This window comes from Trichomycterus rosablanca, chromosome 7 (genome assembly GCF_030014385.1).
Source record: "Trichomycterus rosablanca isolate fTriRos1 chromosome 7, fTriRos1.hap1, whole genome shotgun sequence".
Taxonomy (NCBI): Eukaryota; Metazoa; Chordata; class Actinopteri; order Siluriformes; family Trichomycteridae; genus Trichomycterus; species Trichomycterus rosablanca.
This window is the reverse complement of record NC_085994.1, coordinates 37,830,387-37,855,757: the sequence shown is the minus strand read 5'-3', so window position 1 is coordinate 37,855,757 and position 25,371 is coordinate 37,830,387. Positions and strand designations below refer to the sequence as shown.

Sequence of the window (25,371 nt, the reverse complement as noted above, 5' to 3'; positions counted from 1 at the left end):
GGTGGTTGTAATGTAATGGCTGATGGGTCTATAACTGATTGCTGTCACATGCCTGTGATGTGCATTAAAGCTATAATCCTATAAGCTATAAATATAAAGACCAGGCTCAGGACGCTCAATAATAATAAACATTCAGGGGTGCAGGGTGATAAGTGGATCGATGAGGTATGGCTCCACTCGCATTCAGTTACTTAACACCGTATAGCTTCTTCTCCTCTGTACAGACCTTCATGGATTCCTCTTCTGTTTCTCCAGCGCTCTGAGACTGAAAGTGTGGGATTGGCACCTTTAAGGAAGTTGGACTGATTACACAGGATGAGTTTAAATCAAAGCAAGGAGACAGACTGATCATTAACCATAAGGAAGACACTCAGTGTTCTAATTTTAGAAAATGTAAGTCGTAAGCTATCCTTTCCAGGACAGAGTGGAGACTGTTATAGCCATAAAGGAAGAGGACATTTATATTATGTATTGATCATTGTTTTAAAATGTAGCAGGTACATGGTCAGGTTTCCACACATGGTCACATGGCCCTTCTGGTAAAGATGGGTTGTGATGGGGTTGCCAAAATTTAAGCTGTTTTAATGTGATGATTGGCCAGAAAAGTTGAGAAACTGTGGCTTAGAAGATCACGTCCACAGTTACTAATTCCAGCACCATGGATAACTCTGATTCAACTCTGGTTCAACTCTGATTCAGCTCAGGTTTAGCTTTGATTCAGCCCTGATTCAGTTCTGGTTCAGCTCTGTTTCAACTCATGTTTAGCTCAGATTCAGCTCCGATTCAGCTCTGATTTTTCTTGGGTTCAGCTCTGATTCAACTCTTGTTCAGCTCTGATTCAACTCTTGTTCAGCTCTGATTCGGCTCAGGTTCAGCTCTGATTCAGCTCAGGTTCAGCTCTGGTTGAGCTCAGGTTCAGCTCTGGTTGAGCTCAGGTTCAGCTCTGATTCAGCTCAGGTTCAGCTCTGGTTGAGCTCAGGTTCAGCTCTGATTCAGCTCAGGTTCAGCTCTGGTTGAGCTCAGGTTCAGCTCTGGTTGAGCTCAGGTTCAGCTCTGATTCAGCTCAGGTTCAGCTCTGGTTGAGCTCAGGTTCAGCTCTGATTCAGCTCAGGTTCAGCTCTGATTCAGCTCAGGTTCAGCTCTGGTTGAGCTCAGGTTCAGCTCTGGTTGAGCTCAGGTTCACCTCTGATTAAGCTCGGGTTCAGCTCTGTTTGAGCTCAGGTTCAGCTCTGATTCAGCTCAGGTTCAGCTCTGATTCAGCTCAGGTTCAGCTCTGGTTGAGCTCAGGTTCAGCTCTGGTTGAGCTCAGGTTCACCTCTGATTAAGCTCGGGTTCAGCTCTGTTTGAGCTCAGGTTCAGCTCTGATTCAGCTCAGGTTCAGCTCTGATTCAGCTCAGGTTCAGCTCTGGTTGAGCTCAGGTTCAGCTCTGGTTGAGCTCAGGTTCACCTCTGATTAAGCTCGGGTTCAGCTCTGTTTGAGCTCAGGTTCAGCTCTGATTCAGCTCAGGTTCAGCTCTGATTCAGCTCAGGTTCAGCTCTGGTTGAGCTCAGGTTCACCTCTGATTAAGCTCGGGTTCAGCTCTGTTTGAGCTCAGGTTCAGCTCTGATTGAGCTCAGGTTCAGCTCTGGTTGAGCTCAGGTTCAGCTCTGATTCAGCTCAGGTTCAGCTCTGGTTGAGCTCAGGTTCAGCTCTGATTAAGCTCGGGTTCAGCTCTGATTCAGTTCAGGTTCAGTTCTTACTCAGCTCTAATTCAGCTTGAGTTTTGCTTTGTTTGAACTCTGGTTTAGCTTCAGTTCAGTTCCAGTTCAGCTCTGATTCAGCTCAGGTTCAGCTCTGATTCAGTTCCAGTTCAGCTCTGATTCAGCTAAGGTTCAACTCTGATTCAGCCCGGGTTCAGCTCTGATTCAGCTCAGGTTCAGCTCTGATTCAGCTTGGGTTCCATTTCAGTTGAACCTAGCTTCAGTTTAGTTCCAGTTCTGTTCTGATTCAGCTAAGGTTCAACTCTGATTCAGCCCGGGTTCAGCTCTGATTCAGCCCGGGTTCAGCTCTGATTCAGTTCCAGTTCAACTCTGATTAAGCTAAGGTTCAGCTCTGATTCAGCCCGGGTTCAGCTCTGATTCAGCCCGGGTTCAGCTCTGATTCAGCCCGGGTTCAGCTCTGATTCAGTTCCAGTTCAGCTCTGATTAAGCTAAGGTTCAGCTCTGATTCAGCCCGGGTTCAGCTCTGATTCAGCTCAGGTTCAGCTCTGATTCAGCTCAGGTTCAGCTTGGGTTCCATTTTAGTTGAACCTAGCTTCAGTTCAGTTCCAGTTCTGCTCTGATTCAGCTAAGGTTCAACTCTGATTCAGCCCGGGTTCAACTCTGATTCAGCCCGGGTTCAGCTCTGATTCAGCCCGGGTCCAACTCTGATTCAATTCTGGTTAAGCTCTGATTCAGCTCAGGTTCAGCTCTGATTCAGTTCCAGTTCAGCTCTGATTTGGCTTGTGTTCAGTTTTGATTCAGCTCTGGTTCAGCTCTGATTCGGCCTGGATTCAGCTCTGATTTAGCTCTGGTTCAGCTCGGGTTCAGCTCGAGTTCAGTATTATCCTTTCTAAGGTTGTACCTAATGCAGACTGTGCTGTAGCAGTAAAGGAAATCTCTGTACAGAAAGTAACTACAAGTGAGTACCGGCACATCGGTGCCAAACAGTGTTGTTACCATAACAAAGGCTGCAATAAGTACAGAATGAAATAAAATGGTGGGTCGGTTTCTAAAAATAGATTTAAATATTTAGATTAAAAACTAGTATGTTTTAGAAATTCTGTAGGTAAAGCTGTGCTTGTTTTTAGCACAGGGACTTTTTAAATCTTGTTAGAGGCGATGACCTGCCTCCTTCCTGTCTTATGACTGGTATTGACTGCTATTGATTCCTGTCGTGTGACTGGTGTGATGGATGATGGTGGCATTTAAATTCAATTCATTGTTTGTTCCATTATGAGATTGATAAAAATACATAAATAGTAAACACTGATTTATTTATGATGTATGATTAGCGAGTGATGGACTACATCACGTGTGACGGTGTGTGCTGTGTAGACGTTTATCTGACGGTGGTGCTGCGGAGGGACCTGAGCAGCTTTAATGTTTGTAAATGGTTCTGTAATAGTCCATCCATCCTGATTAGAGCGGCGTTACAGTGTTAGAACGAGCTCCTGCTGTGAACAGTCTTTGGTCTGGGCTTCGTCTGAGACTGTGTGTGTGTGTGTGTGTGTGTGTGTGTGTTTTAAGTGTGGTGGATTTCCACTGTAACCTAATCGGCAGGTTCAGGATCAGCTCACTCTGCGTTAGATTGAGTTACTGTGGCTCATGAACAGAACCCAGACTCTTCCAGAAGCTTCTGCTGGTCCGGACGGGTCGTGTAGGATAAATTTGCATTAAAAGAAGATAGTAAGGGTGTGTGGATGTGTGTTAGAGAGGAGGAAAGAGGAGTGTAATGATCATTTTGGGCAGGCCGGAGAGGACCATGCGAGAGCTCACCCTGCAGTACTGCTCTGTATGTCTGTGGGAGAAGGTAAGATACAGGCTGAACAGAGGACGGCTGGAGTACTCGGTTACAAAAAGAGAATGTTTCTCTGTTTTCTATGATTCTTTGTAGGACTGTGGTAGATCAGTGGTAGATCAGTGGTTAATTACTGGACCAGTGATCATAGGTTGCCAGAGTGCTATGATTTAAACCGGTTCAGGCCCAGTTACCGTTGAGTCGCCACTGTTGGGCCCCTGAGGGTGGAGGGGTCTTAAAAAAAATAGTTGTGGCCTTCTAATTTCTCATGAATTATTATGATTAAGGCTCAACCTAATTCACGGCTGTACAAATCGCATCACAGACCGTGATATGAGCCATTTCCTGTGTAATATGCAATTTAAGATATACTTTATTTGTCATATATACATATACAGTTGTACAGTACAATGAAATTCTTGCTTTGCGTATCCCAGCTTGTTTGGAAGCTCGGGTCAGAGCGCAGGGTCAGCCATCGTACGGCGCCCCTGGACCAGAGAGGCTGGCTCCACTTACCATATAGAAGCACTTTGTAGTTTTGCAATTACTGACTGTAGTCCATCTGTTTCTGTACATACTTTTTTAACCTGCTTTTACCCTGTTCTTCAGTGGTCAGGACCCCCACAGGACCACCACAGAGCAGGTATTATTTGGGTGGTGGATCATTCTCAGCACTGCAGTGACACTGACATGATGGTGGTGTGTTAGTGTGTGTTGTGCTGGTATGAGTGGATCAGACACAGCAGTGCTGCTGGAGTTTTTAAACACCTCAGCAGGACTGAGAATAGTCCACCAACCAAAAATATCCAGCCAACAGCGCCCCGTGGGCAGCGTCCTGTGACCACTGATGAAGGTCTAGAAGATGACCGACTCAAACAGCAGCAATAGATGAGCGATCGTCTCTGACTTTACATCTACAAGGTGGACCAACTAGGTAGGAGTGTCTAATAGAGTGGACAGTATTTAAAAACTCCAGCAGCGCTGCTGTGTCTGATCCACTCATACCAGCACAACACACTAACACACCACCACCATGTCAGTGTCACTGCAGTGCTGAGAATGATCCACCACCCAAATAATACCTGCTCTGTGGTGGTCCTGTGGGGGTCCTGACCATTGAAGAACAGGGTGAAAGCAGAATAAAAAGCATGCAGAGAAACATATACAGTAATTGTAGAACTACAAAGCACTCCTATATGTTAAGTGGAGCTGATAAAATGGAAAAGGTGGTATGAGTGTATGTAATTTAATGACTGCCATGAAATGTGGCTCTTTTCTTTAAATATCTGTGAAATCTGTGATTTTTGAAAACAAGGTCTGTAAAATGAAGCACGTTCTCCTGTGAGTTCAGTAGAGCCCTAGTTGTGAGTGATTATGATAAACTAGAGCGATCGGCCATATAAATCGAGCTAGTTTGACTGCACATATTAAATATGGCCTGAAACAGTCTTGCATGGTTGACAACAGCGTGTACAGAGACTGTGAGTGATGGTCTCAGCGGTGAAGTGTGGGAGTTATAGAAGGTTTAAGAGAACTAACAGTCTCCTCTCACACGGTTCTGCAGCAGTGGGCTCTGCTGTGCTGTGCTGAGTGTGTTACTGGAGTCGCATGTTCTAGTAAATCACACTGTGGCTGATTTGAAATCTTCTGCACTCTGCACAATCCTGTCTCACGCTCCACTTTTGTCTCCGTCTCTACTGTCTTAATGCAAATCACCATGAGCTGTCTGACACAGATGTGTGTGTATGTGCCTGTAGAACGGCTTGCATGCATTCATTTTTTTTGCCATTAAATGTGTTCAAGAATGAGCAAGAGAGAAAATATACACCGATCAGCCATAACATTAAACCACCTCCTTGTTTCTACACTCACTGTCTATTTTATCAGCTCCACTTACCATATAGAAGCACTTTGTAGTTCTACAATTACTGACTGTAGTCCATCTGTTTCTCTACATGCTTTGTTAGCCCCCTTTCACCCTGTTCTTCAATGGTCAGGACCCCCACAGGACCACCACAGAGCAGGTATTATTTGGGTGGTGGATCATTCTCAGCACTGCAGTGACACTGACATGGTTGTGGTGTGTTAGTGTGTGTTGTGCTGGTATGAGTAGATCAGACACAGCAGTGCTGCTGGAGTTTTTAAATACCGTGTCCACTCACTGTCCACTCTATTAGACACTCCTACCTAGTCGGTCCACCTTGTAGATGTAAAGTCAGAGACGATCGCTCATCTATTGCTGCTGTTTGAGTCGGTCATCTTCTAGACCTTCATCAGTGGTCACAGGACGCTGCCCACGGGGCGCTGTTGGCTGGATATTTTTGGTTGGTGGACTATTCTCAGTCCAGCAGTGACAGTGAGGTGTTTAAAAACTCCAGCAGCACTGCTGTGTCTGATCCACTCATACCAGCACAACACACACTAACACACCACCACCACGTCAGTGTCACCGCAGTGCTGAGAATGATCCACCATCTAAATAATACCTGCTCTGTGGTGGTCCTGTGGGGGTCCTGACCATTGAAGAACGGCATGAAAGGCGGCTAACAAAGCATGCAGAGAAACAGATGGACTACAGTCAGTAATTGTAGAACTACAAAGTGCTTGTATATGGTAAGTGGAGCTGATAAAATAGACAGTGAGTGTAGAAACAAGGAGGTGGTTTTAATGTTATGGCTGATCGGTGTATAAATACATTTTTTGACTGCACAGTGGATTTGGTCTGCATACCAGTTTTTATGTCAGTAAGTAAGTGTGTGGAAGCGAACATGTTAGAGGCTTTTAAGTCTGTTTGTGTGTGTCTGTGAAAGAGAGAGAAAGTGTGTGTGTGTGTGTGTGTGTGGCACACAGAGGTTAGTATATCACACTGTCTGAGCATGCTGTGTGTTATATAACAGCTCGACTGGAGCAGCACATCCAGATCACAGACCTACACATTCTTTCCTACCTCAGCACAGCAGAGATAAAACTCGGTTCTTTTTTGCGTGTGTCAGAAACACGGTGGTGTGTACAGTACAGTATCGCTGGGTTGTTTAGTTGTGTACACAAAGTTTAGTATTTGTTCCATGCTGTAAGCAAAACTGCTGGTGGGTTTGTGATGCTAAAACTGAGTACATGGGATCTAGGGTAGCACAGCAGTCAATTACACCAGCCCACCATTGTTGAGATCTGGATTTCAATGTCAGCAGTCATGTCTAATCAATCATGACTGGTTATGTCTGAGGGGAGTGGAGGGCGTGGTGTGTGTGTGTGTGTGTGTTATCATAAGTAGTAAAGCGGCTCTGATATTTGCCAATTTGAAACCAATTAACACCCACAATATTATTTGCAATAACAAACTCTCTCTTTTTTCTTTTAATTAAATTCTATGTTATTTTATTAGTATATATTACATCAGGTCAGTATTAATTATACTATAGATTATTAATAGTATATACACCGTTCTTCAATGGTCAGGACCCCCACAGGACCACCACAGAGCAGGTATTATTTAGGTGGTGGATGATTCTCAGCACTGCAGTGACACTGACATGGTGGTGGTGTGTTAGTGTGTGTTGTGCTGGTATGAGTGGATCAGACACAGCAGCGCTGCTGGAGTTTTTAAATACCGTGTCCACTCACTGTCCACTCTGTTAAACACTCCTACCCAGTTGGTCCACCTTGTAGATGTAAAGTCAGAGACGATCGCTCATCTAGTGCTGCTGTTTAAGTCGGTCATCTTCTAGACCTTCATCAGTGGTCACATCAGTGGCTGGATATGTTTTCTGACTGTTTTCCACTCAGCACACCAGCACAACACACACTAACACACCACCACCATGTCAGTGTCACTGCAGTGCTGAGACTGATCCACCATCCAAATAATACCTGCTCTGGGGTGGTCCTGTGGGGGTCCTGACCATTGAAGAACAGCATGAAAGGGGGCTAACAAAGCATGCAGAGAAATAGATGGACTACAGTCAGTAATTGTTGAACTTCTATATGGTAAGTGAAGCTGATTAAATGGACAGTGAGTGTAGAAACAAGGTGGTGGTTTTAATGTTATGGCTGATCGGTGTACATGCAGACATTATGCCTGTTACCATCAGTGAAGGAGGGTTGGTCTCTGGACCTGCTACTCCTAATTAAGGAGGTTTGGTATCTGTACCTGTAAGGGAGAAAAGCTGTGTCGTTGTTTCCTATGGAGTGTGGCGGTGCTGCTTAGCTTTCCCTGAGTGGCTGGCGATTTTTGCATTTACCTGATTGAACTTTGTCCCAGTTTGCCGCTGACCTTTTTAAAGCTCCTCAAATGAGACGAACTGTTTGCTATGATGTAGTAAAAGCGACTCAGGTCGTACGAACAACGCTTAATGTAAACAAAGCTTAACGTGACTTATTGGACTAAAACAATGAACGAGGAATTTCATTAGTGGAGAGAACTTATGAGCAGTAATAATTAAGAGAAGTTTAGTGCTCCTCTGTCGTTCTTTTAGTACAGTAAACCACGTTAAGCTTTTTTTAACGATAAGCGTTTTAGACTCTTGAGAAAAAAGCTGATTCTCACAATTTCTCACAACCTCGAGCTGTAACACAAGTTTAAAAGTGAAACAGTGAGGAAAATACAGTTAAACACAGATACATGTGGAGCTTTCAGACTGGATTTGAAGGTTATTCCACACAAATGCAGATTAGTCTCATATTCGCACTTTGATGATGTTTTAGCACATCGCTCAAGCCAAGCGCTAAACAAAGCGGCGGTTTGTGCCGAGGTTTGGTCTCTGTACCTGTTACTCTTAATAAATGAAGTCAGTAGCAGTGATGGGTGTGTGGTCACTCTCTCACTCTGCAGTATAATGCAGTCGAACTGTACATCAGACTTGAATGTCACTTTCAATTCATCATCAGGGTCTTCTGTACTGGTTGTGCTTTTGTGTGTGTGTGTGTGTGTGTGTGTGTGTGTGTGTGTGTGTGTGAGTGTGTGTGTGTGTGTTATTGCTGATTGCTGATGGCTTGTATATATTTAGGTATTGGTCACACGGCTCCCTCGCTGTGTGTGCTGTGTGTGCTCAGTGGAATAAGTGTGTTTACCCAGGGGGCTCGAGGCAGCGTTCACTGGTTTGTTCTGCATTAAGCACAGAGTCACACTGCATTCTGGGAAAAGTGCAGATTCAGACAGATGTGCAGTGAGCATCCTCCAGTGGCTTTATCTGGCCTTAATATAAATTAACATGAATATTATTGAACCTAACAAGGTAAACAAGGAGCCACCGAAATCATTTGGATGCCCCAACAATAATAATTACATGCTTTTGAAAATTAAACATCACTGGCTGGGTTACAACCCTCACAAATCTCCCACTACCAAATAAACATTCACAAGGTGAACTGGCAACTCTGATTTGCCCCTAGATGTGAGTGAATGAGTAAGTGTGTTTTGCAGTACAGGTTGTATTTTCACCTTGCAAGTATTTATACACACACAGAGATAGATATTACAGCAGGTGTATGATCTGGCTGAATGAATACAGTGATGTCAGTGCCTGATATATCCGTGTGTGTGTGTGTGTGTGTGTGTGTTTATGTAGCTCCAGACTGGTTCTATATATAGTGCTGGACTGACTTTGTGAGCTGTAGTGACTCATCACCACTTATTAATTGTGTGTGTGTGTGTGTGTGTGTGTGTGTGTGTGAGTATGCATCAAGTAGTATGTATGAAGGGGTGTGTGTATGTTGTTTAGTTATGTGATTGTGTTTTCGCATGTGTGTTTGTGTCTGAATGGGGGTATGTGTGTCTATGTATGTGTGCTTGTGTATGTGCATGTGTGCATGTATGAATGTGTGTGTTTGTGTGCATAAGGGTGTGTGTATGGGGTGTATGTGTATGTTTGTTTGTTATATTTACATTTGTGTATGTGTTTGTGTGTGTTTTTGATTGCACACATGAGTTTTTGCATGTGTTGTCTGTGCAAGTATCTCTGTGTGTGTGTGTGTGTGTGTGTGTTTGCGCATAAGGGTGTGTGTATGGAGTGTATGTGCGTACACGTGTGTTTGTTTGGTATATGCGGTCTGTGCAAGTATCTGCACAGTCTGTGTGTGTGTGTCTGTATGTGTGTGTGTCTGTATGTGTGTTTGTGAATTAGCGTTTGTGAGTGCCTGTGTGTGTTTGACGGGGGTCTGTTGGTGTGTGTGTGTGTGTGTGTGTGTGTGTGTGTGTGTGTGTGTGTGTAATTCCCTCCTCCTTTTCTTCTCAGCGGTGCTATCAGCCGGCTGGCCGTCTACACAGACATGATTTGTTATTTCTAGAGGGTTGATGCCCTGAGATGGATTGACACCCTGGTCAGGGTATTGCTGCCTTGCACCCAGTGTTTTCTGGTCCAGGGTTCCACTACGACCCTGACCAGCGGTTGATGATGAAAAAGTAAATGAAAATTGCTGTATTCAGTTTGTCTTTTGTTTTATCTATTTCATGTTCTCCTCTTTTCTTCCGTCTCTCCGCTGGCCGTGTTGTGCACCAGTTCCAGCTCTGCTCTCAGTGCAGTTTGGTAGATGATAGTAATCAGACAGTGAGTGAAGTGAAACCTCTGCACTCTGACACTCCATCCCTTGTGTTTGGTTGGTTGGTGTTTGTTTGGTTCTTGTTTACTCCCTCTGTGGTTGGAAGAGTGAATGCGTCGTCAACCCCCCTGTCAGTTTCAGATAAGCACCACCGAACACATGATGCTGTATGTAAAGTGTGTGAGTGTGTGTGTGTGTGTGTGTGTGTGTGTGTGTGGAGATGAAGCACTGGTTATGAATATTAAACACCACAGCAATTCACTCACAGTATTTGTAAGCAAAACAGCCTGTGTTCACTGTGGGTCAAACCTGACGTGTGAACTTTCAGTGTCTGCGGTGCTTCTAATGTTCCTGTATAATATTTTATGTTTTATCTTCCCCTAAATGATTTTTGGATGATTATTACACATGATTTTTACCAAAGATGCTTAAAATCTCATGAAGGAAGATGATCATCACTGAGCAAGTGTACAAGATTGCCAGAACAAAAAATGAGCTACTGCACCACATTAAGTGCTGCACGTTGCATTACTTTATGCGTGTGATGAAGACACAGAGTCATGAGGGGACTTGTGGAAGAACCTAAGCCGAGGAAGACCAAAAATTGACAACACCACAACATGGATGGACATTATCAGCTTCTAGTCTGCCACAGGCGACACAAGACTGAGGGGACTGGAGAAAGTCTATCTGTGCAGCCAACCATCACAAAGTGTAGTGACATGACATACTCACCTTACTATTCAGCGACTCCTGCTTACCTTTGGATGAAAGCCTTGTCATGCTGAAAAGGACTACTTCCATCAGGATAATGTGGTGTGGATCACCAGTGCAGAGATTCTGAGCTTCCAGGTTTGAATCCCGGCTCTGCTACCGGTCGGCTGGGCGCCATCTAGCAGGCACAATTGGCTAACACCTGCAGCAGACAAAATTGGCCTCCAGTCTGCTGGGTGGAAAAGACCGGACAGGTTATCAACGCTGTTTAAGGACTTTGATTACCCAGGGCGCCTGTACAGAAAGTGGAGAAGCGCAGAGATCGGGGCGTGGCTGTCCGGACGCGAAGCCGACCTCACACGCAAATCCACCGAAGTATGGGAGGATAAGAAAGGATTGGTAAACTGAGCATACATCGGAGGGAGTGTGCATCAGGCAATTATAAACCCTCCCTGGACACCGTCTGGGTCCACAGCAGCAGATTGGCTAAGCTAGATTGGGAGAAAGGGGGGGGGGGCATTAAAAAGCTTATCTATAGTTAAGAGAAAAAAGGAGAGGAGTACATGAAGAAATTTGGTTATAGTCGTATAGCTGGCCTGCTGAGTAAATAAGGCTATTTGTTTTCCACTGGGGCTGCCGCCTCAGCACTCAGTGAGTGTGTGTGTGTGTGTGTGTGTGTGTGTGTTTCAGTCCTGTGATTTTAGCTCTGGTGCTCTGTGTGGATCTTTCACTACATTAAGTTAATTGGCCTGTCTTTGCGTTCCTCTGTTTGGCCAAACCCAACAACGCAAACTATTTCTGTTGTGGAACACTGCTAAAACAGCACATTTCCACCCCACACCTGCCGCTGCGACGCCCCAAACCTCAGCAGGATTTGTTCATTCGGACAGCATTTTCCAGACACGGATAGCTGGACGTCCGTGCTGACCAGTAATTACACTTAAGACTAAGCTGATTTTATCAATACGCTGATTGGTTTTTTTTACACCATGTGGTTAAAGGTGCGCCGGTCACTAATGATTTCTTACTGTTGTAAATAAGCTGGAAACATCTGGAGAACGTGATGCAACCGAGCTGACTCTGCCCGAAGCTCTGATGTTACTACCTGAGCAGCAGCGCTTTGCTTTAAGACAAACGGCTGTTGTGTGACTCCAGGCTTGTGCAAGATTTATATATTCGTTGCAGCATTAACTGCATGTGACAAACACCTCGCCGAGCTGCAGCAACACCGCTAACACATAAAGCCGGCTCTGTAACCCAACCACACAGCGAATGAGATCAAGTTTTAAGTGGGAAACTACACTACAGCACACCAGGGATCCACAACACACCACCTGTCAATATAAACATCAAGATGATGGTGTAGAAGATGATGATGTAGAAACGTGAGAGTCATATCACTACACAACAGCCCTCATATGACCAGATCTGCAGGACCAGAGTTACATAATAATTAGGACCCTACTAAACTCATGGGGGAAATGAGCTTAATTTCTTGGACCTCGTTTTTAAAAAATCACTCATAAATTAGGCGCCCAGGTGGTGCAGCGGGATATTCACCAGCACCGAGTTTCTGAACTCCTCGTCGGCTGGGTGCCATCTGGCGGGCGTAATTGGCAGTGCCTGCAGCAGATACTAACTGGCCACCGTATCTATGTGTGGGTGGGTGGGTCTTCATACGCGGGATTGACGGAAGAGACGCCTGGGCAGAATTCAGGGGCGAGAAGAGGCGTGTACAGCGACGTGCTCTCCTTGGATGCAATCTGGTATCCCTCAGCAGCGGAAGACAACATTGGGTGTCCTAAATCGGGATGAAAATGCATAAAAAAATAAAAGAATGGAAGCCTAGAACATTCAGCGATGGTGCGAGGCTCTATCTCAAAGACGAAAATTCTCGTCCGTGTTTTGAACCCCCCTCTGCGTCCACAGAACTGGTTGGGAGTTTTTCAAATCAGTTACCTGAGTCGTGTTTTTAGCTGCTTTAGACTTCAATATCTTGGGCATTTTGACTAACTGATTCCTAACTGAATTGCCGTAGGATTGCTAGGACGCCTCATAGTGCAAATTACCCAGTAATTGTGAGGCGCTTGAATGATACGCAAATGAAAAACATTAAATCGCTAAACACAAACCTTAACTCATGAATTTTACATAATATTGCGTAATACACGGGAAGAGGCTCATGTCTTGGCCCGAGACGTGATTTTTACTAATAGGACACCAGGGAGTGTGACCACACCAGGCATGAGCATTTTAGCGCTGAGCTTAATTTGACACACTCATTTAAGAGGTAATGAGTTGTGTGAGGTATGAATGAGCAGGATGATGATACGAGTGCAGCATCAGCAGGGACCAATGTTTCATACCTGGATTAATGATTGGGCTGAATTTGATACTTAATACTGTCACAACAAATCTGTAATGTCAGATCTGCTCTGAAAGCTTGGTGTTTATCCGATTTACCCATTATATTAACCCCTTGGATATATCCAATCGTAGCCTGCGATTGTAGCCTAGTGGTTAAGGTACTGGACTAGTAATCAGAAGGTTGCTGGTTCAAGCCTCACCACGGCCAGGTTGTCATTGTTTGGCCCTTGAGCAAGGCCTCTAACCCTCAATTGTTTAGACTGTATACTGTCACAGTACTGTAAGTCGTTTTGGATAAAGGCGTTTGCTAAATGCTGAAAATGTAAATGTAATCCAATTCCTCTATGCACTATTCGCCAAGTTTCCAAACAGACAGTCCAGTTGTCAGCTTTGTTAAATTTGCCCTGTCAGCACTAAAGCTTAGGTCCAGAATCTTCAAACAACAAAGGCCAGATCAAGTCAAGTCAAATTTATCTGTATAGCGCTTTTTACAGTAGACAGTGTCTCAAAGCAACTTTACAGCATCCAGGAATGACAGACCAGAAACACCTACTGAGCAAGCAGGGGACAACAAAGAATCCCTTAACATTACAGGAAAAAACCTGAGGAACCTGACTCAGCAGGGACCTCCGTCCTCTCTGGGTGGCCTGGAGACAGACTGACTCCCACAATCCACAAATGTGATTTTTCTTTTTTTTTTCTTTTTTTTTTGTATTTTTGATTGATTTTTTTTATTGTATTTCACTCACTCACTCACTGTCTTAACCGCTTATCCAATTAGGGTCACGGGGGGTGCTGGAGCCTATCCCAGCTTTTTCTTTTTTTTTTAAAATGGGCACAAGGCACACAGCAACACCCTGGACGGGGTGCCAGTCCATCGCAGGGCAGAGACAAATACATACACACACACACCCATTCACCTATAGGGCAATTCAGTGTCTCCAATTAACCTGACTGCATGAGGAAACCGGAGCTCCTGGAGGAAACCCATGCAGACACGGGGAGAACATGCAAACTCCGCACAGAAAGGACCCGGACCGCCCCGCCTGGGGATCGAACCCAGGACCTTCTTGCTGTGAGGCGACAGTGCTACCCACTAAGCCACCGTGCCGCCCACAAATGTGATTTTTTTTGCACAGCAATGTCATAGTCATGTCAAGCTTGCTTGGCTGTGGACATTCATGTTTTACCAGATTTTATTTATAACAGGCCTGTTTTGGCTTGTTTTCTGATTGTAATAGTTTCTAATAGTCCAGAAAAATGTCATTTTAGCATAAGATGGTTTTTCTTCGGTCCTTTGCATGAGACTTATTAATTTACTTTTAAATAAGTGCATTCATACTAGCCTTGTTTATATGGGCACAGAGAATATTGTGGATATTTGAATAACAAAGCGCATTGTAGATAAATCACAGGGAATCGTGGAGAATCTATCAGCCAGTCGGGCATCTACACAGGCATGATTGGCTATGTCTTAGAGGGGAGTTTGTTGGTGAAACAGCCTAGATGTTGGGAGGGGCATTTGTTAGTGCGCTCTTCTTGCTGGTCCCAAGCCTGGAAAAAAATAGGAGGGTTGTGTCAGGAAGAACTACAGCAAATCAGGTACATGGACCAGAATTATCCACTGTGCCGACCGCCCTAAATACAGGAGCAGCCAAAACCTGAGAGGAACCAGAGATGAGTTGTTTCTCGAGTTGTACTTTTAAATAAGTGCATTCATACTAGCCTTGTTTATATGGGCACCGAGAAGTCACCAAATAGTCAGTCATCATTACTAACTAGGAATTACGGGGCCATGACATTTTTGAAATGATAATTGGATTAATTAGTGTTTTCCAGTTATTTAGTCACAGATAATATGTGTATAAGTGGATGTAAACGTCTGACTTCAACTGCACCGTGTGTGTGTGTGTGTGTGTGTGTGTGTAGCTTTGCCGGTGTGTAGAAATTCTCACACTGACACACCCAGTCCCGGCCCGATGGCTCATAGTGACCCCACCGACTTGCAATACACAACTGCTTAAGGAAGCAGAAATGACTGAAGTTCCGACTGAAACTCATTTGAGTCTGTTCTCCCGGCTGTGTGTTTTTTACCCAGGAGTCTGAGCTCAGCAAGAAAAGCGGCGAGTGCAGCCGTCTCAGAGACGAGGTGAAGAAAAAGAGCCAGTCATGTCAAACCCTGGTGAGAGCTCTCTCTCTAAATGAAATCTGGTACAGACGGGGCGTTCGATGGGAGCGCTGTGTGTACCTGCCCTCTGGGGAACTGTTCCCTACTAAAGTGTCAATAAAGTTCAGAAAGATTGAACTGACGTGACGAGTCGGTGTTACTGCTGCTGTTCACACTGAGAGAAAAACACAACGGTGTTCTTACAGCGACGTGTGGCTGTAAAAATTCATCCAAATTAGAGGAAAAAATCTGATTTACATGATTTGCCACAAATTATTTGTCATATATTCATATACACGTGTACAGTACAACAAAATTCCTTCTTCACATATCCCAGCTTGTTTGGTAGCTGGGTTCAGGACCTTGCTCAAGGGACCAACAGTGGCTGAATGGCAGAGCTGGGATTTAAACTCTCAACCTTTCAAGTGATAGTCCAAAGCCCTACCCACTAGGCTACCACTGTTCCTGTCCTATACCCTAGCCATTAGTATGTGGTCACCCCTCCTGATTATTGAGTTCAGGTAATCCAGCCACACCCATTGCTTATGAACCCAGGTTCCAGGAACCATTATTCATTTTGAGAACCCAGGTTCCAGGAACCATTATTCATTTCATGAACCCAGGTTCCAGGAACCATTATTCATGTCATGTACCCAGGACCAGGAACCATTAATCATTTTGAGAACCCAGGTTCCAGGAACCATTATTCATTTTGAGAACCCGGGTTCCAGGAACCATTATTCATTTTGAGAACCCAGGTTCCAGGAACCATTATTCATTTTGAGAACCCAGGTTCCAGGAACCATTATTCATTTTGAGAACCCAGGTTCCAGGAACCATTATTCATTTCATGAACCCAGGTTCCAGGAACCATTATTCATGTCATGTACCCAGGACCAGGAACCATTAATCATTTTGAGAACCCAGGTTCCAGGAACCATTATTCATTTTGAGAACCCGGGTTCCAGGAACCATTATTCATTTTGAGAACCCAGGTTCCAGGAACCATTATTCATTTTGAGAACCCAGGTTCCAGGAACCATTATTCATTTTGAGAACCCAGGTTCCAGGAACCATTATTCATTTTGAGAACCCAGGTTCCAGGAACCATTATTCATTTTGAGAACCCAGGTTCCAGGAACCATTATTCATTTTATGAACCCAGGTTCCAGGAACCATTATTCATTTTGAGAACCCGGGTTCCAGGAACCATTATTCATTTCGTGAACCCAGGATCCAGAAACCATTATTCATTTCGTGAACCAAGGTTCCACCTGGATGAATAATGGTTCCTGGAACCTGGGTTCCTCCATCTCCCAAGCGTTCAGAAGGTGTATCTGTCTAAACTGCTCCCAATTGTAAATATGTAAGTGAACCTGTGAGTGTGTGTTGTCTTGCGATGGAGTGGCGCCCCCTTAGGTTATATTCTTGCTCCTGCACCTAGTGCTTCCAGGTGACACTGGTCCCACTGTAACCCTGACCAGAATATTTTCTATCTTTCTCTATACGTTTTAGTCATTCGCTCGTTCTCTCTACATCTTCCCTGAACACCACGGCCCCGGGGCCACCAGAGTCTGCTGTCATGGCAAACCAAATGAGCAGCCTTAGAGAGAGAGAGAGAGAGAGAGAGAACGGGGTGAGAAAGCAGCTGAGAGAGAGAGAGAGAGACAGAGTGGGAGACATGTAGAGTGGATAATATTTGTGGAGTACCTGGGGAGCTTTTTGGATTAACAAGGTTATCTGTTTGTTTGTGAGTGTTGTAGTGCTGCGGTTGGCAGGAGGTGCTTCTGGTCCACAGCCTGATCCTTTCAGGAGAGAAAATGAACTGCTGAGACGGCTCACATGCTTTCTCTGTGTAGTGGAGGTTCTTATAATGCATGAAGGGTCTGTGTTTGCCTGGTTGGGCGGCCAGGGTCCTTTCTTTAAAGAGTTAGCATGTTCTACCTGTGTCCACATGAGCTTCTTCCTGGTGCTTCGGTTGTCTCCCAAAGTCTGAAGACATGCAGTCAGGGCAAATGGAGCTGCTAGAAATTGCCTTAAGTGTGTGCGTGCGTGTGTGTGTGTGTGTGTGTGCGTGCGTGCCCTGGACTGGTGACCTGTCTGATGAATAAAAACAGAAAATAAATAAAAGAATCTCCAGCAAGCTAATGTTTTGATGTCCACATACTCTTGACCATGTTGAGTATGTGTGATGATTTTTTTCCTGTTGGAACTACAGCACCAGAATTGCTTGTTTTATAGAGTTAGGATGAGATCGAGACTCTGTGCTGCAGTTTTGTGCTGCTAAAATTAGGTTTGAGTCTGGCGGGTTTGAGCGCATCTGTTAATGTAATGATAGTGTAGAAGATGATGGTGTAGATGATGATGGTGTAGATGATGATGGTGTAGATGATGATGGTGTAGATGATGATGGTGTAGATGATGGTGTATAATATGATACTGTAGAAGATGATGCTGTAGATGACGATGGTGTATAATATGATGTAGAAGATGATAGTGTAGAAGATGATGTAGAAGAAGATGATGTAGAAGATGATGTAGAAGAAGATGATGTAGAAGATGATGTAGAAGATGATGATGTAAAAGATGATAGTGTAGAAGATGATGTAGAAGATGATAGTGTAGAAGATGATGTAGAAGATGATGATGTAAAAGATGATAGTGTAGAAGATGATGGTGTATAATATGATGATGTAGAAGAAGATGATGTAGAAGATGATGTAGAAGATGATGATGTAGAAGATGATGGTGTAGAAGATGATGATGTAGAAGATGATATAGAAGATGATGTAGAAGATGATGTAGAAGATGATGGTGTAGAAGATGATGATGTAGAAGATGATGTAGAAGATGATGGTGTAGAAGATGATGATGTAGAAGATGATGTAGAAGATGATGGTGTAGAAGATGATGATGTAGAAGATGATGTAGAAGATGATGGTGTAGAAGATGTAGGAGATGTTGGTGATGAGGGTTGTAGAAGATGATGTAGGAGGTGTTGGTGACGAGGGATGTAGAAGATGATGATGTAGGAGTGGTATTGAGGGTTGTAGAAAATGATGATGTAAAAGATGTTGGTGTAGATGATGATGTAGGAGATGTTGGTGATAAGGGGTGGTAGAACATGATGATGTAGGAGATGTAGGAGTGGTATCGAGGGTTGTAGAAGATGATGATGTAGGAGATGTTAGTGTAGAAGATGATGTAGGAGATGTTGGTGTATAAGATGTTGGTGTAGATGATGATGTAGGAGATGTTGGTGATAAGCGGTGGTAGAAGATGATGATGTAGGACATGTAGGAGTGGTATTGAGGGTTGTAGAAGATGATGATGTAGGAGATGTTGGTGTAGAAGATGATGTAGGAGATGTTGGTGTATAAGATGTTGGTGTAGATGATGATGTAGGATATGTTGGTGTAGAAGATGATGTAGGAGATGTACGAGTGGTATTGAGGGTTGTAGAAGATGATGTAGGAGATGTTGGTGTAGAAGATGATGTAGGAGATGTACGAGTGGTATTGAGGGTTGTAGAAGATGATGTAGGAGATGTTGGTGTAGAAGATGATGTAGGAGATGTTAGTGATGAGGGTTATAGAAGATGTAGGAGATGTTGGTGATGAAGGTTGTAGAAGATTGCTTTCATGTGTTTGTAGGTGTGTTAGTAAGAGAGATGAATCATCTCAGGAATGAACAGTGTTAGTAATTCTCTCCACTGGAATTCTGTACTGAAACCACAGGAGTAACTAACTGTTCCTACTATAATTACTGTAAAACTGTTACACACACACACACACACACACACACACACATTTTAGCTTTAAGTTTGTTTTGAGTTCTTGTCTTGTTGCCATCCAGCTTCTTTCCAGGTTCCTTGGTTAGAACATTACAAAAAAGCATCATGTTCCAAGATGAGCTGCTCAAGACTGAAACCAAGATTAAAATTTAGAGAAAGTATCTGACGTTTAAGAAAATCCTAAAAGATGAAAACCAGAATTCTGCCTAGAGGTACAAAACAAAAAGAATCTATTTTACCTAAAGCTAAAATGTAGACGCGCCTCTGAAGCAAAAGGAGGTTAAAGAAGATTCAAAGAACCCCTGAAGTCTAAGGAAATTGTGAAAGACTGTTGGGAAATTAAAAAAGGGCATCAAACAGAAGAAGGAGCCTGTCGGGGCTGATCGGATTAAACAAGATCAAAAGAATTCTCAATTTAAAAAAGATTAAAATAGAAGAAATCTGTTAGAATCTGTTTTGAGGGAGAGGAAAAGTTCTACATGGAGGACGATGTGGAAATTAAGGTAATTCCAAACTGTGGAGCTTCTAATGGCTAAGCTGAAGTCTGAAGCTCATCTCAGCAGGTTTGACATTATCAGAGTTTGTATGTGGCATTAAAAGCAGCTTCTCCACGTTGTTGTTTTGTTAGCATCTGTTCTGTGAGCGATCTTTACTTTGTTCTGCTCCCCTGGTCCTGCAGGAGCGATGGTGCGGTTGTTAGTCTGAGGTTTGGTCTGACAGTTAAGCGTGATGTATACGGCACTAATTAAAACAGTTCACAGTCACGGCTACTGAACACGTTCCTCGTGCTGTCTTATCTCAACCTAAACATGAACACCAGCACACAAACTAAAATATTTCTTCATATTTTCCAATTAACTGTTAAATACTGATGAATTGTTGATACATTTTGGAACTGTAATGAATTGTAATTGTATAACTGTAACACAGGGTGCTCTGATGAAGCAGCAATAAACTGTGCTGGTTATCTCCACTGGGATCCAGGGTTTAAATCCCTAGTGGTGCTGTTAGTCAATCAAGCATCTACATACAGATATGATTGGCTTTGTCTGAGGGAGGGAACTCTCATCCCTCCCCTGCACATGCCCAAACCACCTTAACCAGACCTCCCTAAACTTGTCTCCAAAATCTCCTACCTGCGCTTTCACTCTAATAAACTGGTTCCTAATCCTGTCTATCCTCGTCACTCCCAGCGACCATCTCCATGGCTCGGTGGGTAGCACTGTGGCCTCACAGCAAGAAGGTCCTGGGTTTGATTCCAAGGTAGAGTGGTCCAGGTCCTTTCTGTGTGTAGTTTGCATGTTCTCCCCGTGTTTCCATGGATTTCCCCTGGGAGTTCCAGTTTCCTCCCACAGTCCAAAGACGTGCAAGTGAGGTGAACTATAGATACGAAATTGTCCTTGACTGTGTTTGACATTAAAGACTTAAACTGATGAATCTTATGTAACTACGTGTTCTGTCATGAATGTAACCAAAGTGTGTAAAATGTGACATTAAAATCCTAATAAATAAATATTCGGTCACTGCTCTGCTTTTTAGTCCTTTGCTTAAATCTGTCTGTGGAAGTATTCAAAGTATGCTTTTTATCATAAACAGCAGGAACAGACATAAACATGCTTCCGGTTTTCCCTGGAAACACTGAGTGCAATGCAGGAATACACCCTGGACAGGGCGCCAATCGTGTCTTTGTATGTGCCCGGCTAGTTAATAACACCTGCTGTGTTTGGAACCTAGATCTCAGCAATGGTTCACACCACCTCACCTCCTGCGGTCTCTGCATGACCATCTCAAACCCAAAATCTGAAATCCAAGTCTTGCCATCCTGCTGCCGTCTCTCTCGCTTACTCTCTCTCTCTCTCTGTCTCTCTCTTACTCTCTCGCTTTGTCTCAGTCTATCATGTGTTCAGTGTAATTTGGATCAATGACTGGTGAGTGAGATGCCAGTGCAATCATGGCTTAGTGCAGGACAGATTGGAATTGACTGTAGGGAACAGACGCTGGTGGAAAATGCCAATGACTTTACAAGCAGCGCAAAAGGAGACGAATCAATCCCTTATTCGCGATTCAAGTGTGTGTGTGTGTGTGTGTGTGTTTTTGTATGTTTGTGTGTGTGTTTGCTTCTGTCTTTTTTGTTGGTGCCTACTTTGGTGTGTAACCAATCTTTAGGTGAACGAGTCTTTTGTCTCCTACTTTGTCATTTTGTGTGTTGTTACAGACATTAATGATGGATGCTGAAACAAACATTGCAAACTGGTGTAGTCAAAATGACCCTAATGACAATCAAATATAATGAAAAACAAGTTTTTGATGGTCCTGAGCTAAAGGCGACTATTCTAAATCATCACATCTCTTAATCATCGTAAAATCTGTTGTTTTACTTTATGGTTCAGACTCTTTAGCAGATGATGAGATATTATATTGTTCCACCTACAAACACTAAACCCAAGGCAAAAATACACCCTGGACGGGGTCAATCCATCACACACTCACTCATTTACACACACTTCACTAGCTGTGCCACCACCCTGCTAATGCTCTCCTATATTAATGATTCATTCATTCAGTCTTTAATTTGTTTTACTTTCTTCATGCTGGTCATAGCAGTAAAGCTGTACAGCACAAGCATCTCTTCCTGCTCCACTTCCCCCCCTAAACCGGATATTATTTTGTTTATTATTAATCCCCAAAATAGAAGCTAAAGTGGCACAGTGCTAAATTACACTAGCCCATTACTGCTGGGATCCAGGGTTTGAATTCCCGGCATCTACATACAAACATGACTGGTTAAATCTGCATAGCCGAGGCTCTGCGATGGACTCTGCATTGTGCTCGGGGGAGCCACCACAACCCTGACCAGGATAAAGCTGTGGTAAAACATGAAATGAAGTGAATCTCTAAAATAAAACGATTATGATATTTGAAAGTTCCTGGAATAACTCATTTAAAGTGATTATTAACACAGACCTGACACACACACACACACACACACACACACACACACATGCACTGGGTGAGGTGTGGGCTGATGGGTTGGAGGTTGTTATTAGCTTGTGGTGGGTTGGAGTGTTTTTGGGTTGTTACGCCTGGTGGATATTGATAGAGTGTAATTAAGTTTCCTCTCTGCAGTGAGGAACGCTGCCTGATCTCCTCACTGAGACACAGAGAAATATCAACACTGCACTCGAGCTTAGCAAATGATCTGAGATATTAAGTTAATTACACAAAGCTATTAAGGGCACATTGTCATTTTTACATACAGTGCTGTAAAAAGATTTATTGCCTCAGTTTGTTTGCTTTTTTTTTATACTAGCATCGGCTATTCAGTCGAGGCCAATTGCAGGCCCCAACTGTTGAGTAGAATCGAGACTATCACATGCCCCCCTGACATACGCAGTGGCAAGAACAATATATTTGAAAACGTTATTCCTAAAATAAATAAAATTCAATATTTTATGGGCGCTCAGGTGGTGCAGCGGTAAAACACGCTAGCACACCAGAGCTGACATCTTGAACTTGATGGTTTGAATCTCAGCTCTGCTACCAGCAGGCTGGTCGCCTACATGAACAATGATTGACTTGTTTGTAGGGAGGGTGCCAGAGGAGATTTCTCATAACTGATGTAATTACGACCTCTGCTGGCTGATTGATGGCGCCTGCACAGAGACGAGGGATAATGAGATAAGGGTGTGTCTCTCCGTACACAAAGCTGATCCACATATGAACGCGCCTTGTGCAGGTGAAAAGATGCACACGTGTCGGAGGGGGTGTGGGTTAGTCACGGCTCTAATGCAGTTGGGTAATTGGATATGACTAATTTGGAAGGAAAATGTTTATAATTTTATATAATTTTTTATTTCTGCTGTGTAATATCTTATTTTGTGTAAAGATCTAAAATCTTTTTCCTGATCACTTAATATAATACAATGACTGTCTGTGTATCCTCAGGAGAGTGAACTCCAGAATGTTCTGCAGGGGAAAACAGATCTGAATGTGCACGCGTTCAGTGAAATCCAGAAGATTGCCGAGCATGAGCAGGTAAACTTTTCTCAATTTAATCTAACGTGTGGGCTCTAGTGCTGATTTAGCCAGAGAACCAGAGGCCTGGATATTCTTCCCCATAAATCATGAGGCCTTGGGCTTCCCACCCACGCCTACAGCTTCCTCTTATCCAATCAGGCCGCTCGCTGTGGGCCAGCACAGCATGGGGCTTTATCGCACAGCTTTATGGATGAAGTGTGTCTGTCTAAAGCTCGAGCGAAAGCTAATATTCATCTCTCGGTTCCTCTGGCAAATACTGACTGATAATCCAATAACAGCCATAAAGAAAATGTGTCTGGTGGTGTGTTGGTGCCGTACATGAGGTACAAGTCAAATGTTTACATATACTTGTAAAGACGAGCATAGATGACACCCTGGTTTAGACCTTGATTATGATAATAATGCCATTGAGTGCAGCTAGGTAAAATCAGTCATAATTGGGTCCATGCTGTAATTCTTACACAGCCATAAGGAAAATGTGTCTGGTGGTGTGTTGGTGCCGTACATGAGCTACAGGCGAAGTCAAATGTTTGCATACACTTGTAAAGACAAGAGCATACTTCTCTGAAGGTAAATGTCTTTGTGTCCTGGATGTGTACAAAAATAAAATAAAAAAATAGAAAGAGTCGCTTTGAAAAAGCTAAAACTATTACACAATTCCTAGTGAACCATCCCACTCGTGTCACATCCCTTGTTCAGACTGACCCTCCGGTCTCAGCTATTAAATCCCTCCTTTATGTTCCATCATTTTTGAGATAAAGTCAAACTAAGTGTGCCGAGCCCCTCAGATTGGAAAGTTCACCTCCTGACATCGCTGAAATGTCAGCACACATTTCAGTCAAGGGACTGAACCGCCTCTCACCTCTGACTGACCCAAAGCATTTCACTGTGTTAAAACTGACGGGCAGAAATGGGGACAATTTGGGTGAAATTAACCTTCACCTTCGTGTGTGTGTGTGTGTGTGTGTGTTTTAGGTGAAGAGTGAGTATGAGCGGCTGTGGGAGGCTCTGTGTTCAGTGACCGTGGAGAGAGATTGTGCTCTGTGGGAGAGGACTCAGCTCCTAGCCAAACTGGAGAACCTAGAGCAGGTGCTGAAGGTGAGAACGGTGCTCGGAGTAAAAGTGAAATGACCCCTTTGTTAACCGGGTGTGTATGGTCAGTGTTTGGCTAGTTTTCCACAGAATTCAGTTCACAGGCATGTCTCTGTGTTTTTCATATTCTACTGGTAGGAAACTAATGGTAGGCTGGTGCTTAGGTGGCGCAGAGGTAAAACACTCTAGCACACCAGAGCTGACATTCGAACTCTTCGGTTCGAATCCCAGCTCTGCTTCCGGCAGGCTGTCCATTTACACAAACAACGATTGACTTGTTGTTCAGGGTGGGAGCCGGACGGGAGCCGTCTGATTGATGGCGCCTGCACAGAGACGGGGGATCATGGGATCAGGGTGTGTCTCCGTACACAAAGCAGACATGATTGGCTGTGTCCGAGTTTGGGGGTGGCCAAGGTACCACCATTGCACCAAGCGCTCTGTATAAACAATTCCTTACTGATTATACCAAGCGCTCTGTATAACAACCTCCTGATTATTCGTCCACATATTTAATTTGGCAGTTTTTACACCTGATGCAACCCTCCCATTTATCTGGGCTTAGGATCGGCACTAGGAGTGCACCGATATGTGGTCCCGATATCTGTATTTGTGAGCCCAGCCCAGGATTCAAACCCCCGGAACCTGGGTGCTGCTGTGGCTCTTCCCGTTACACGTTACACCACACATGCTCACATGGTAAATACAATTCTTTCACTCTATAACCAGTGTCAGTTTGGTTTGAAAAAATAGGAGTTGTGCTTGAGCAAAGTTTATACCTTCAGCGTAACGTCTCATTAATTCTAAATGTAATTTATGCTTTAAAACTAACCCTCGTGAACTAAAGGGCACTTCAGCACACAGTGTGAAATGTGAGTGGAATATCTTGATGGACTGAAATCTACTTCATAATTCTATTTTCATTTCATTTGGTTTCCTTCAGCTGCTTTATCTTGGTCAGGGTCGCACTGGACCCAAGGCAGGAGAACATTGAACAGGATTTCAGGGCTTCAGTACTCCCCTCAGATATAGACAATCATGTCTGTGTGGACCTCCAGCTGGTCGATAGCACAGCTGAGATTCGAACGCAGATCTAAGCTCAGTGATCCTGTGCTACTAGTCTGTCTGAAG

General features: G+C 43.9%; 1 protein-coding gene across 6 annotated transcripts in view; it reads left to right on the top strand.

Moving 5' to 3' along the window:
- rimbp2b (RIMS binding protein 2b) overlaps positions 1-25,371 on the top strand; it is a 99,160-nt gene that overhangs the window by 27,891 nt on the left and 45,898 nt on the right. For 4 of the 6 annotated variants that reach the window (XM_062999394.1, XM_062999390.1, XM_062999393.1 and 1 more), the window contains exon 1: positions 24,184-24,249. The gene's annotated coding sequence lies outside the window, so the exon portion shown is untranslated. Of the gene's footprint in view, positions 1-23,058; positions 23,149-24,126; positions 24,250-25,371 lie in introns of those variants that run through there. The other 2 variants (XM_062999392.1, XM_062999391.1) reach the window with 1 other exon arrangement.